Here is a 12,243-nt window from a genome sequence, read left to right on the forward strand (position 1 = left end):
ACATTCACAGACAAGGTTTGTGTGGACCTAGGCTTTCCGAGCTCTTGGGTACAGATCTAAGGGTATGATTGCTGGGTCATATGGTAAACTTTTTAAACATTTTGAGGAACTGCCAAACTGTTTCCTTTAGTGGTCACACCAGTTCACTATCTCCCCAGTGTATTTGAGGGTTGCAATTTCTCCACATCCTCACCAGCACTTATTATTTTCTTATTTTTCTTTTTTAAATTGTAGTCATCCTGGTGGGTATGAAGTAGTGTCATTGTGGTTTTGATTTGCATTACTCTCATGACTAACGAGGGCTTCCCTGGTGGCTCCGAGGTTAAAGCCTCTGCCTGCAATGCAGGAGACCTGGGTTTGATCGCTGGGTCAGGAAGATCCCCTGGAGAAGGAAATGGCAACCCACCCCAGTATTCTTGCCTGGAGAATCCCATGGACGGAGGAACCTGGTGGGCTACAGTCCACAAGGTGGCAAAGAGTCGGACACAACCGAGTGACTTCACTTTTACTTTCTTTCATTACTAATGATGTTGAACATCTTCTCACGGGCTTATCAGCCATTCTTCTTTGGGGAAATGTCTGTTCAGTGTCTATTCAGTTCCTTTCTGTTTTGTTTGTTTGCTTTTGGCTGTGTTGGGTCTTTGTTGCCTCGAGAGCTTTTTCTCTAGTTGCAGCAAGCTGAGGCTACTCTCTGGTTGTGGTGTGCTGGCTTCTCATTGCAGTGGCTTCTCTTGTTGCAGAGCATGGGCTCTAGGGCATGTGGGCTCCGACGTTGCAGTTCCTAGGCTCCAGAGCACAGGCTCAATAGTTGTGGTGTAGGGGCTTAGTTGCTCCGTAGTATATGGAATCTTCCCTCTAGCAGGCAGATCCTTTACCACTGAGCCACCACAGAAGCCCTCATTGGCATTGAACCCACTTTTATTGTTATTTAAAACTTTATAGAGACTTTATTTTAAAAACCTTTATATAAAAACTTTTATTTTTATTTACATATTTGTTTAAAATTTATTTAAATTTTTTACTTTTATTATTATTTTTTGTGGCGCCACCATGCAGTGTGCAGGATTTTAGTTCCCTGACCAGGGATTGAACCTATGCCCTCAGCAGTGAAAGCTTGGAGTTCTAACCAATGGACCAGCAGGGAATTCTCATCTCACTCTTTTTTACAGCTGCATAGTACCTCTTTTCAAATATAACCTATTTACCCAAGACCCTATAGGTATACACTACTACTTTAAGATTTTTGCTCTTGCAAATGATGTTGCACTAAGTTATCTTGAACACATCATTTTGTGCATTGCAAGTTTAAAATACCCAGAAGTGGATGGTGTGCCAAGTTAAAGAGTATTGCACTTGTGATTTTAATAGGTAATGTCAAATTTCTGTCCTTAGTTGTTTAATTGTTTAGTCATGTCGTCTATGGGGTCGCACAGAATCGGACACGACTGAAGCGACTTAGCAGCAGCAGCAGCAGCATGTCAGACTCTTTGCAACTCCATGGACTGTAGCTCGCAAGGCTCCTCTGTCCATGGGATTTCCCAGGCAAGAATACTGGAGTTCAAAATTAGGAAAGGAGTACACCAAGGCTGTATATTGTCACCCTGCTTATTTAACTTATATGCAGAGTACATCATTCAAAATGCCAGGCTGAATGAATCACAAGCTGGAATCAAGATTGCCAGGAGAAATATCAACAACCTCAGATATGCAGATGATAACACCCTAATGGCAGAAAGCAAAGAGGAACTAAAGAGTCTCTTGATGAGGGTGAAAGAGGAGAGTGAAAAAGCTGACTTAAAACTCAACATTCAAAAAACTAAGATCATGGCATCCAGTCCCATCACTTCATGGCAAATAGATGGGGGAAAATAGGAAACAGTGATGAATTTTATTTTCTTGGGCTCCAAAATCACTGTGGATGGTGACTGCAGCCACAAAATTAAAAGATGATTGCTCCTTGGAAGAAAAGCTATGACAAACCTAGACAGCATATTGAAAAGGAGAGTCATCAGTTTGCCAACAAAGGTCCGTATGTATAGTCAAAGCTATGGTTTTTCCAGCAGTCATGTATGAATGTGAGAGTTGGACCATAAGGCTGAGTGCCGAAGAACTGATGCTTTGGAACTGTGGTGCTAGAGAAGACTCTTGCGAGTCCCCTGGACAGCAAGGAGATTAAACCAATGAATCCTTAAGGAAATCAACCCTGATTATTCATCGGAAGGACTGATGCTGAAGCTGAACTTCAAAGCTTTGGCCACCTGATGCAAAGAGCCAGCTTATTGGAAAAGACCCTGATGCTGGAAAAGTGAAAGTGAAGTCGCTCAGTGGTGTCTGACTCTTTGCAACCCTGTGGACTGTAGCCCACCAGGCTCCTCCATCTATGGGATTCTCTAGGCAAAGGTTGCCATTTCCTTCTCCAGGGGATCTTCCCAACCCAGGGATCGAACCCAGGTCTCCCACATTGCGGGCAGACACTTTAAGCTCTGAGCCACCAGGGAAGCCCTCGATACTGGAAAAGACTGAGGGCAAAAGGAGAAGGGGCCAGTCCTGGAGTCTGTTCTCTATGGAAGGGCTATAGTCTCTGTGGCAGGCCTTAGGGAGACCTCCAAAAGGGCTGACACCACATGCCACATCTCCTAGGACTGCTGCTGCTCCACAGCAGGACACTGCTGACCCATGCCTCTGCAGGAGACCTACACACACTCACAGGAAGGTCTGGCTCAGTCTCTTGTGGGGGTCACTGCTCCTTTGCCTGGGTCCTGGCACGCATAAGGTTTCGTTTGTGCCCTCCACCATGTCTACCTTCGCCTTCTTCGTCACTGTCCCTGTCCACGGCTGAGAAGGGGGATCAGCAGGGGAGGGGCGTGATAACCTAAGAGCACACAGTGGGGGTGGGTGGGGGTGCCACCTCTGCCTCCAGGACTCCCTGTGCCTGGCTCCACTCTCCCCACTGACTAAGGCCAACAGCCCTGAGTCACCCAGTGAGCAGCTGGTCGGCGCAGCCCACATCCGGATCTGCAGAGGCTATGGAAGCTGCTCTGGGGCCCACTTCTCAGCCTGAAGCCCCTCCCCCTTTTCCTTCCCCCAGCAGACATGCACTTATCTTGCTAGACAGAACTTTGTCACATGGCCACCCTCCTTGCAGGGGTCTGAGAAATCAAAAGCTCAGTCAGGCACATGGCTGCCCACCAAGTCAGGATTTGTTAGAAATGGAGAACAGACAATGAACAGGTAGAAGAGCCAGAGCCACATCTTCTGGTCTAGAGGACAGGTGGGTGATGGCCTAGTCCCCAAAACCAAGACAGGACCTTCTCAGAGACCCTGGAGACTGGGAGGCTGAGTTCCCTCACTCAAGGTCCACAGCCTCCCCAGGACAGACCAGCTTCGTCTCTCTCAGCCCTGGGGGGTCACCACTCCTTCCCAAAGGTGGCAGGGACCAAGAGTTCCCTTGGCCCAGAGCCCACACCACAGGAGACAAGCAGTACAGCAGGGGTGGGTGTGAGGGAGGTGCTGGCCAGCAGCTTGGACTGCCCCTTGACTTCTTTCAGGACTGCCAAGCCCTCCAGACCATACACAGTCACACTGTGACACACACACACTAGTACAGTCACAGCATGGCGCTCACATGCCCTTGTAGTCCATTTAGGTTCCCAGAACACAGACACATGCCCACCCAGGATGCACAGAATTCAGGGGCACCACTGAGCACACAAGTTGACTGTTAACCCTGCTGCAGTCCATCTCTCCCCACTCCCTCGAGCTTCTGTCCAGCACCCAGTGCTCTGTAGAAGTCTCCAGGGGATGCCCCACAAGGCTCCCAGGCTTGTGACCACTGCCACGTTCACCAGTGCCCTGGCCAGGCCCCCATCTCACCCGCAGGCTGACCGGCCACTTCCACACCTGCCCCAAAGCCAGAGCCTCAGTCACTCACTACATCGCCAAGCACATGCTCTGTGAAGGGCAGTCTTCTGGGGTGGGGGGTGGTGGGCAGGGGAAGGGGTTGACCGTGAACATGTGTACAAATCTCTGCACTTGAAGAACTCAGATTTAGCCTGGAAGAGGACAACAAACTCACTGAACTACAGTGTCTCGGGTGACAGGCCCCAGGCCTGGACCCAGGAAGGGCTGATGGGGGAGGAGGTGGTGATTTTCCATGGAATGATCAAGAAAAGCCAGCCAAGATGGTGACCTTGGAGCAAGGACTTGAAGGGGGGAGAGGGAAGGAGCCCCATGTGGATGGAGCAGCAGCAACAGCATTCTGGGCAGATGGAACAACAGACGCAGGGCTCAGAGGCAGGGTGTGCCTGGCCTGTGAGAATCAGCCAGGGGGCAGTGATCGGGACGACTGCTCACTGCCTGGTCCCAGCTGCCATCACTTCTCGCCAGGACCCTTACTGTCATCACTGAGTCACTGTCCTCTTAGCCTCCTCTCGCTGCTGTGACTTCCTCCCTGCCCAGCAGCCAGAGTGACCTTTCAACAAACACAGATGAGGCTTCAACAGACACAAGATGGGTGTCCCCATCTTGTGGGATCAAGTCCACGCCCCAGGCCCGTGAGGCCCTGCTGGTGGAGAATGGGGGACAGATGGAGGAAGTGGCCTTCGTGATGGGACTGGCTGCCTGGAGGCCAAGTGCAGGGCGTGGTGACAGCCCCAGCTGTGGTTCCTGTGAAGTCATCCCCTTCATGCATCTGCCTGATTTCCTCTCTCAGATCTGCTGGAAAAGCCCCGAGGAAACTGCTAATGGGTATGTGCAGCCCGGGGCGGCTGGGTTGTGTGTTGTTGGAGAGCAGGTGGTGGGAATGCTCCCAGGAGGAAGGGACCAGCCTGGGTGAGCTGCTCAGCAGCAGTGTGGCCCTGCCCCTCCTCTGGCACCTGTGGGTGGGGCTGCAGACAAAACACAGGAGGCCCCACTGTGCTTGAATTCCGATACCCGACGAGCGAGCGGTTCTTCAGTTATGGAGGTCCCACCTGCGTCCTGTGTTTTCCTTTGCTGAATCTGGCAGCCCTACAGGGACCACATGCGCCTCCACACTGGCCTCCCAGCTACCCTGGCCCCAGGTCTCGGCCCCATGTGGGGACCAGAGATGCCTGGTGGAAACCCAGTGGCTTCACGTCTCTCCTGGGCTCCCCCTACCACTTGGAGGCCTCGGTGACCTGCGTTGTGTGCACTGTCAACCCACCTCCAACCCCCATGGCATGCTGGGGAAGTACTCTCTGAAAAAATAAAGTCAATAAAATGTAAAGAATGGAAAATCCTAATTTTAGCATTTGCCAGTTTCTGTGGCTGATCTCAAGCCACCAGCATGTCGCTGGAGGCCGAGTTGCACACAGTTAGCTGTGAGTCAGCACAGGCTGTGCGAGCCGTACACTCTCTGATCCTTGAGCACATTCAGCCCCAGGGCCTTTGCACCAACTGTGCTCTCACTGTGGCGTGGGAACACCTGCCCCACACCTGCACAGGACTTGCCCCTTCTCTGTTTTCAGGACGTTGTGCACCATCCACAATAACCCTCCCCTTACTCACCAGCCCTCTTCTCTGCTTTATTTTTTCCCTCAGAGCAGTTCCCACAGTCCTAGATTATCAAATAGGTTTACATGTTTGTCTCCCCACTAGAAAGTCACTCCATGAGGGCAAGGGGCATAGCCTGTCTTGTTTTCCACTTAACTCCAAGCACCTAGCCCAGTGCCTGGCACACAGTAGGAGCTCAATAAATACCTGTTGAGTGAGCGATAACTCTCAGCTCAGTAAGCTTGGCTTCCATGACCTTGATGTTTATTTTGTGCATTGGTTGGAGCCACTCAATAAACCCCACCCCCACAGGAGCCAGCTGGACACACAAACTTCAGCCCCGCTCCACTCCCACTCTGCTGTGCAGCCTTTGTGAGGCTCTCTCCATCTCTGAGGCTCCTGGATTTGTCCCCTGTGAGGGAAGATTAACTAATAACTTCCACCTCGTGAGCTACTGTGGGCATCATATGGCTGAATGGACGGGAAAGCACTTTGCAACTTATAGCCACTAAAATTTAGAAGCCCCCATCTACCCCACTATTTCTCAGAAGGAAAGACATTTTGTAGTTATTAGAAACATCCTGCTGCTGTTACTGCTGCTAAGGCGCTTCAGTCGTGTCTGACTCTGTGCGACCCCATAGATGGCAGCCTACCAGGCTCCCCCGTCCCCAGGATTCTCCAGGCAAGAACACTGGAGTGGGTTGCCATTTCCTTCTCCAATGCATGAAAGTGAAAAGTGAAAGTGAAGTCGCTCAGTCATGTCCGACTCTTAGTGACCCCATGAACTGCAGCCCACCAGGCTCCTCCATCCATGGGAATTTCCAGGCAAGAGTACTGGAGTGGGGTGCCATTGCTTTCTCCGTAGAAACATCCTAGAACTGTCAAAAGTCCTCACAATCAGCTACACATGATGTAAAAGCATAAATCATTCAGTAACAGCTTTTTTTAAAAATCTAGTAGAAAACTTGACTTTTCATTATTTTCATCAAGTAGAAAACTGAGGAAGTGACCTTAACAAAACAATCTCCACTTAGAGCAAGTCTTCTTGACCACCATGTGGAAACGCTTACCTGGCTCTGTCTTGGCTGGCATACTTTTTTTAAAAAAACAAACAAACCCATCTTTCTGTTGTCCCTTCCCCATCCTTGAGGACTTCAATACATTTCAAAATGATGCCAGGACCTCCCTGGTGATCCAGTGGCTAAGACACCAAGCTCCCAATGCAGGGGGCTTGGGTTCCATCCCTGGTCGGGGAACTAGATCCCACATGCCACAACTAAAGACCCTGCATGCCACAACGAAGATCGAAGACCCCAGGTGCCACAAGTAAGACCCCATGCAGCCAAATAAATATATATTTTTTAATGTCATTCTAAATTCTCCCAGCTCTCAGCTGTCTCTTCCTAGGGAGCCTCTCCCACTGTCCCCTGGATCCCATCCCTCTCCACTCAACCTCCTGTCTCTCTTCTGGGCACCCGGAAGGAGCGATGTCCCAAAGGAAGGAACCATCTGTCCAGGACCATGCAGAGTGGCTGGCACATGCCACCCCTCCCGTGAACCAGTCAGGCCATGCCTCTGCTACCTCAAGACCCAGATGAGGGATTAGATAACAATGCCACAAATGAGCTTTCTCTGCTCTACCTAACATCATCTAAAAATTCACCCACTGTGACAAAATTAGGAGAGTTCAAGGAAACAGAGATTTCCCAGCTGTGGACACCAACATCTACAATCAGGGCTGGTTTCTGCTGGTAGGCATGGCTTCTGGCCATCGGCAGGCACCCGTGAGGACAGGCTGGGCGTGTTTTGATCAACTAGACCTCTGACAGGTTGGTTGGGGTCTGTGTCATGTGAGTTATTCAGCATTTTAATCGCCGCACCTTCCTCAACAACCGCCTGGGACTGAGCATGCCTCGTTATTCCCTGGATTATTTCCACACCTGAGCTCATGCTTCTGGAAGCTGCATCTTTCAGCACAGCAGGAAAACAAAAGCTAGACATGGAGATGTGCTTGTTGAGACTGACAGCAGCAACAACGTGGTTCTCCGTGGAGAGGAGAACGGGTGACTCGACGCTCATTCTAACTGCGTCTTCCCTCCTATCTCACCTGAGCTCAAGCTCCCAGGCTCCCTTGCAGCTAGAAGAGGCCCCGAACCCCAGTTCCAGCTACTGGGCTGTGCAGGATGCCCTGTCCTATGCCAAGTCCTGCTGGGGATGCCCAGCCTCTCCCCCTGCTCTGCGTAGAACATGGGCCTGTACCTGGAGCTGAACTGGCGGTCTTGTCATGAGGACAAAAGCCACATGTTAAGCAGGTCAGGAGAACCAGGTCCCTGGTGGCACGGCTGAGCTGGCGTCAGCACTGGGCTGTTTTGATTTTGAGACAAGTGACCCTTATGTATTTATACCCTACTTGAGTTTTCTGCCACATGCAGCCTAACCACCATGCCAGGCACCCAACATGTGAACTCCTGGCAAGCTTCACTTCTCTGCCTGGCTTTGGCTGATGCTGAGTTTATGTCCCATGGATTGAAAATGAATGGTTTTTAAAGACCTGCAGTGTTTCCCAGAGTTTAGCCAGCAATTCAACTCGCTGTCTCCAAGCAAGGTGAACACCAACTGCATCACCGCCTTCACTATGGGGACCATTGATTCCCTCTGCTGAGCCTCGCCAGGTCAGGATCTCATGACCCCCGATTTCCTGGAAACTGAGACTCAAGAGAAGTTGAGCCACAGCCCAAGGTCACACAGCCAGGAAGCGGCAGAGCTCAGATTGGAACCCAGCTCCCCCTGCTGGTTAAGCCCTGGAAGCAGCAGCCCTGGCATTTCCCCCTTCAATTTGAGGATGAAGGAAGCATGCCGTCCTGGGGCTAATCTGGAGAGGCCAGGGAACCCCCTGGCTCTTCAAGTGACTCGGCAGGAAAAGGACAGTCCAGGCCAGGCCCTCATCTTCCTAGTGAGACACTGAGGCCTGGAGAGGGGCAATGACCTGCCGGGACCACACTGCAAGCTGGGGACAGGCTGGAGACGAGACATCTGCCTTGGGCTGTGCCCCGACACAGACCTACTGATTCAGCTGTGCTGCTGGAGGCTGGGGTCCCTGAGTTGCTTGACTCCAAACCGCCCTCTGGATGGAACCTGAGGGTTCAGCCCTCGCCTTCAGTGTTTTAAGTTCCCTCCTGGAGGTCCCTCTCCTCTGCCCGCTTGTTCACTTACTCATGAGTTCACTCAACAAGTAGGTGCTCAGGCAGTTGAGTATGGTCCAGGAGCCCGATCAGGCCACAGCCCCTCCATGGTGGAGAAGGCCGCTGCCCAGTGAAGGCTTGTCTAGAGGACAGGACAGTCGTCTAGAGCTTGATGCTCAAAAGGAAGGTCAGAGGGAAAGGGTGGAAGGAACAGCATGTACAGAGACCTGCAATGCACTGAATTAAGCCTTTAAAAGGGGTTGGTTTGAGGTTATGTGATTTCTACCTCAATGAAAACCAAGTATATGTAATTTTAAAGAAGGTGGTATGTGTATGCAGGCACCCAGTACCGCGAGGTTGAGAGGAGGGGGAGATGGGCAGCAGCAGAGGGGGCTGAGGGACCCAACAGGCAAGGGGACCTGGGCTTTGTCCCTGGTGACACACAGCTGCAGGCCTGGCCTGTGGCCCATCCCACAGGGAGCTGACACACACCCTCTCCCAGAGAGCTGAGAGTTGGGCTGGGAAGAAGGTCTATGAGGGTTGTCACAAGAATGACCTTGGGGACCTGGGGGCCCAGAGACCCTGATTCAAATTGCAGCTCTGCTGCAGACTCCCTGAGATCCTGGGACGGCCCCTCACCATAAAGAAGGAGCAGCAGTGTTCTCATGGAGTCAAATGTCATGGGTGCTGCAGTTTGTGGGGCCTAGGGAGGGGAGAAGAGGAGGTCTGTGGGTGCTGATGTCACTGCTGGCCTCTGCCTCACCTGAGATGGCAGGTTTAGAGGTCCCCAGCCCCCTGCCCCACCAGCAGCCAAGGTCTGTGAGTGGGACACTTGCCTGAGGCTGTGCTCCCTGGGGCGGGCCCTGCCTGGCACTTCCTCTTTCCCAGGCCAGTTCCCCTTTTTCCGGGACATGGGCCTTAGGATGGTGATGGGGAGGGGATGCTGGAGAGATTAAATGTCCTGGGCTGATGAGGGGGTGTGGGGGTGAGGGAAGGCCAGACCCAGCAAGGACAGTCTGATCTACAGACGAGGCTGCTGCTGCTGCTGTTTGGTAAGGAGCTGCAGGCAGGAAGGGGGCTGCTGTGGGGAGGAACCAACCCCTCAAGGGCCGAGAGTCCAGGTTCTCCTGACTCATAGCCCAGACATGGGTTCAAATAACAGGAAAGCTGTGCAGGATAGAGACGTGCCAGGCACTGGGCAGGGTGCCTGCCCAAGGGTGAACCAAGCTAACAGGCCCAGGCGGCCAGGAGCCCAGTGCGTTAGTTAGGAGTGTGCTCCTTGTCTGGAGAGAAATACAAGTATTACATTACACACAAGTATAATGAGCTCCTGGGCAGGAGATGCAGGGAATCTTCCAGGGCAGACTGTGGTCAAGGGATCAGAGGATGTGGAGAGATCAATATGAACTAGAGACAGAGAGCAGACGCTGGGGCCCCGGGACCCAGAACTCAGCTGAGATGTCTCGTCCTTGGGGCAGGGCCCAGGCCGGCAGACGCCCACAACAGAAAGGGCTGTTGCCGGGGCCAGAGAGGGTGGTGGAGAGGGGCTTGGGGATGGGGGGCCTGAAGGGGGCGCCCAGACGCTTCACTTCCACTCTCCACAGCTGGCCTCAGTCCCACTTCAGCGTGACCCTGAGCCGAGACAGACTGGCACTGGAAAGCTGTGAGAGCAAGTCCAGTGTGGAGGAACTGCTCCTGTCCCCAGGAGGGTCCAGGACCTTTGGGTCTAGTGGCCTGGCCCTGGCCTGGCTGGCAAACCCACCATTTCTCAGTGCCATGCAGCCTGTCCCTCCAGCCACGGCCCGAAACCTTTGTTCATGTGGTAGATGTGTTGGGCCCAGGGGTTTGAGCCTGACTTCAGGAGGGACAGGAGCAGAAGTCCGGGGTGGAAGCATCAGGGGAGATGCTGGGCTGGGCCAGGCAATCAGCCAGGGTGGAGCTGGGGTGCCACAAAGCGGACCCCAGTCTCTGACCCTGAGAACACCCCAGCTCTGACTGCTGCTGGCTGGCACGCAGACATGGGCATCAGGCATTGGTGCCCGCTATGCCAGGGCCAGCTTCCAGCCCCACCCAGCCCTCAGGGCGACACTGGGCACTCTCCCAGCCCCCTCCCTTGGGCCACAGTGTGTCCTCAGTCTCAGTGGGCCTGGCCCTGAGGGGACCGTGAGAGTACAACGGAGGAAGAAGCTGCACTGAGAGGGGCTAGGGGTCCAGAGAAAGGACAGGGAGGACTGGAAGTCCAGGAGGGGTGGAAAGTTTTGAGGCCAGGTTAGTGCCAACCTGCTGAGGGTTGGCTCCCCTCCCTGCACAGACCCCTACATCCAGCCCTGAAAACTGCACAGCATCCTGCCTAGGCCACTGCACACCATCACCTGCAAAGACCCCTTCCTCCTCCCTCTGACTGTTCTGACCCAAAGACCCACCTGCCCAAGGGCTCTTGATGCACCAGACCCCATACCAGCCCACCCCACCTCACGGTGAGGATTCCAGTCAGGCCCCACCAGCCCCAAAGTCCCTCCTAAAGCCACTAGACCTGGTCATCTCCTACCTTCCAGGGGACTACTGATCTACACCCCTAATGGACACCCCAGAGATTCCTCCCCGCCCCCAGGAGCCTCCCTGTCCAAGTTCTGTGCAAATGTGGGGCAGCCTTGGACACAGCCAGGTTTGCAACTCTAGGGAGCCCATGATTATTTGATAACAGCAAGCATTTTGTTGAAAATTGATTTGTGTAACACCGAGCCTCAAAAGCCACTGGAAAGTGTTGGATGAGAGCGGTATCATCTGTGGAGAAGCATCTTAACTGGAAAGGGAAGGTATGTGTGGGGGGGGGACATGGCCAAGGCCTCGGGGAGGCAGACTCACCCAAGCCCCCAGCCCACCCATCAGCCTCCCCAGCCTCAGCCTCTCTTATCAGAGGTGTGAACACTGGCTACCCCGTCCCCTGTCAATTATCTTTGCTCACCTGGCAGGGGGTGGCGGGGGATGGTCAGTGGGCCCAGGCTGGCTGTGACCTCTCCTTCCCTTTCCTGCACAGATGTCTCCTGGGACAACCCCTGGTCTGCTACCGAGCCAGCTGCAGGGCGTGATGACCTGGGCACCCTACTGAGGGCATGGCCTCCCTGATGTCTACACACCTGTCCATCCCTTCATTCTCTGGATCCCAGATAAGGTTTCTAATGCCACCTTTGATACCTTGGTCAAGAAATGCCCTTGGCGCTGGCCCAAGCCCAGGAAGGGAAGCAGCAGCAAAGGTCCCAAGCTGGAGTCCTCGCTCATCTCTGTACCTATACCTCTGACTGAGTCCCAGTCACCCTGCTCTGAATCTCCTTCCTCTTTTGCGCAACGCCTGTTGTTCAGTTGCTCAGTCGTGTCGGGCTCTTTGTGACCCCATGGACTGCAGCATGCCAGGCCTCCCTGTGCATCACCAATTCTTGGAGCTTGCTCAAACTCATGTCCATTGTGTCACTGATGCCATCCAACCATCTCATCCTGTTTCGTCCCCTTCTTCTCCGCCTTCAGTCTTTCTCAGCATCAGGGTCTTTTCCAA

The sequence above is a fragment of the Budorcas taxicolor genome, chromosome 19, assembly GCF_023091745.1.
Source record: "Budorcas taxicolor isolate Tak-1 chromosome 19, Takin1.1, whole genome shotgun sequence".
NCBI classification, from domain to species: Eukaryota; Metazoa; Chordata; class Mammalia; order Artiodactyla; family Bovidae; genus Budorcas; species Budorcas taxicolor.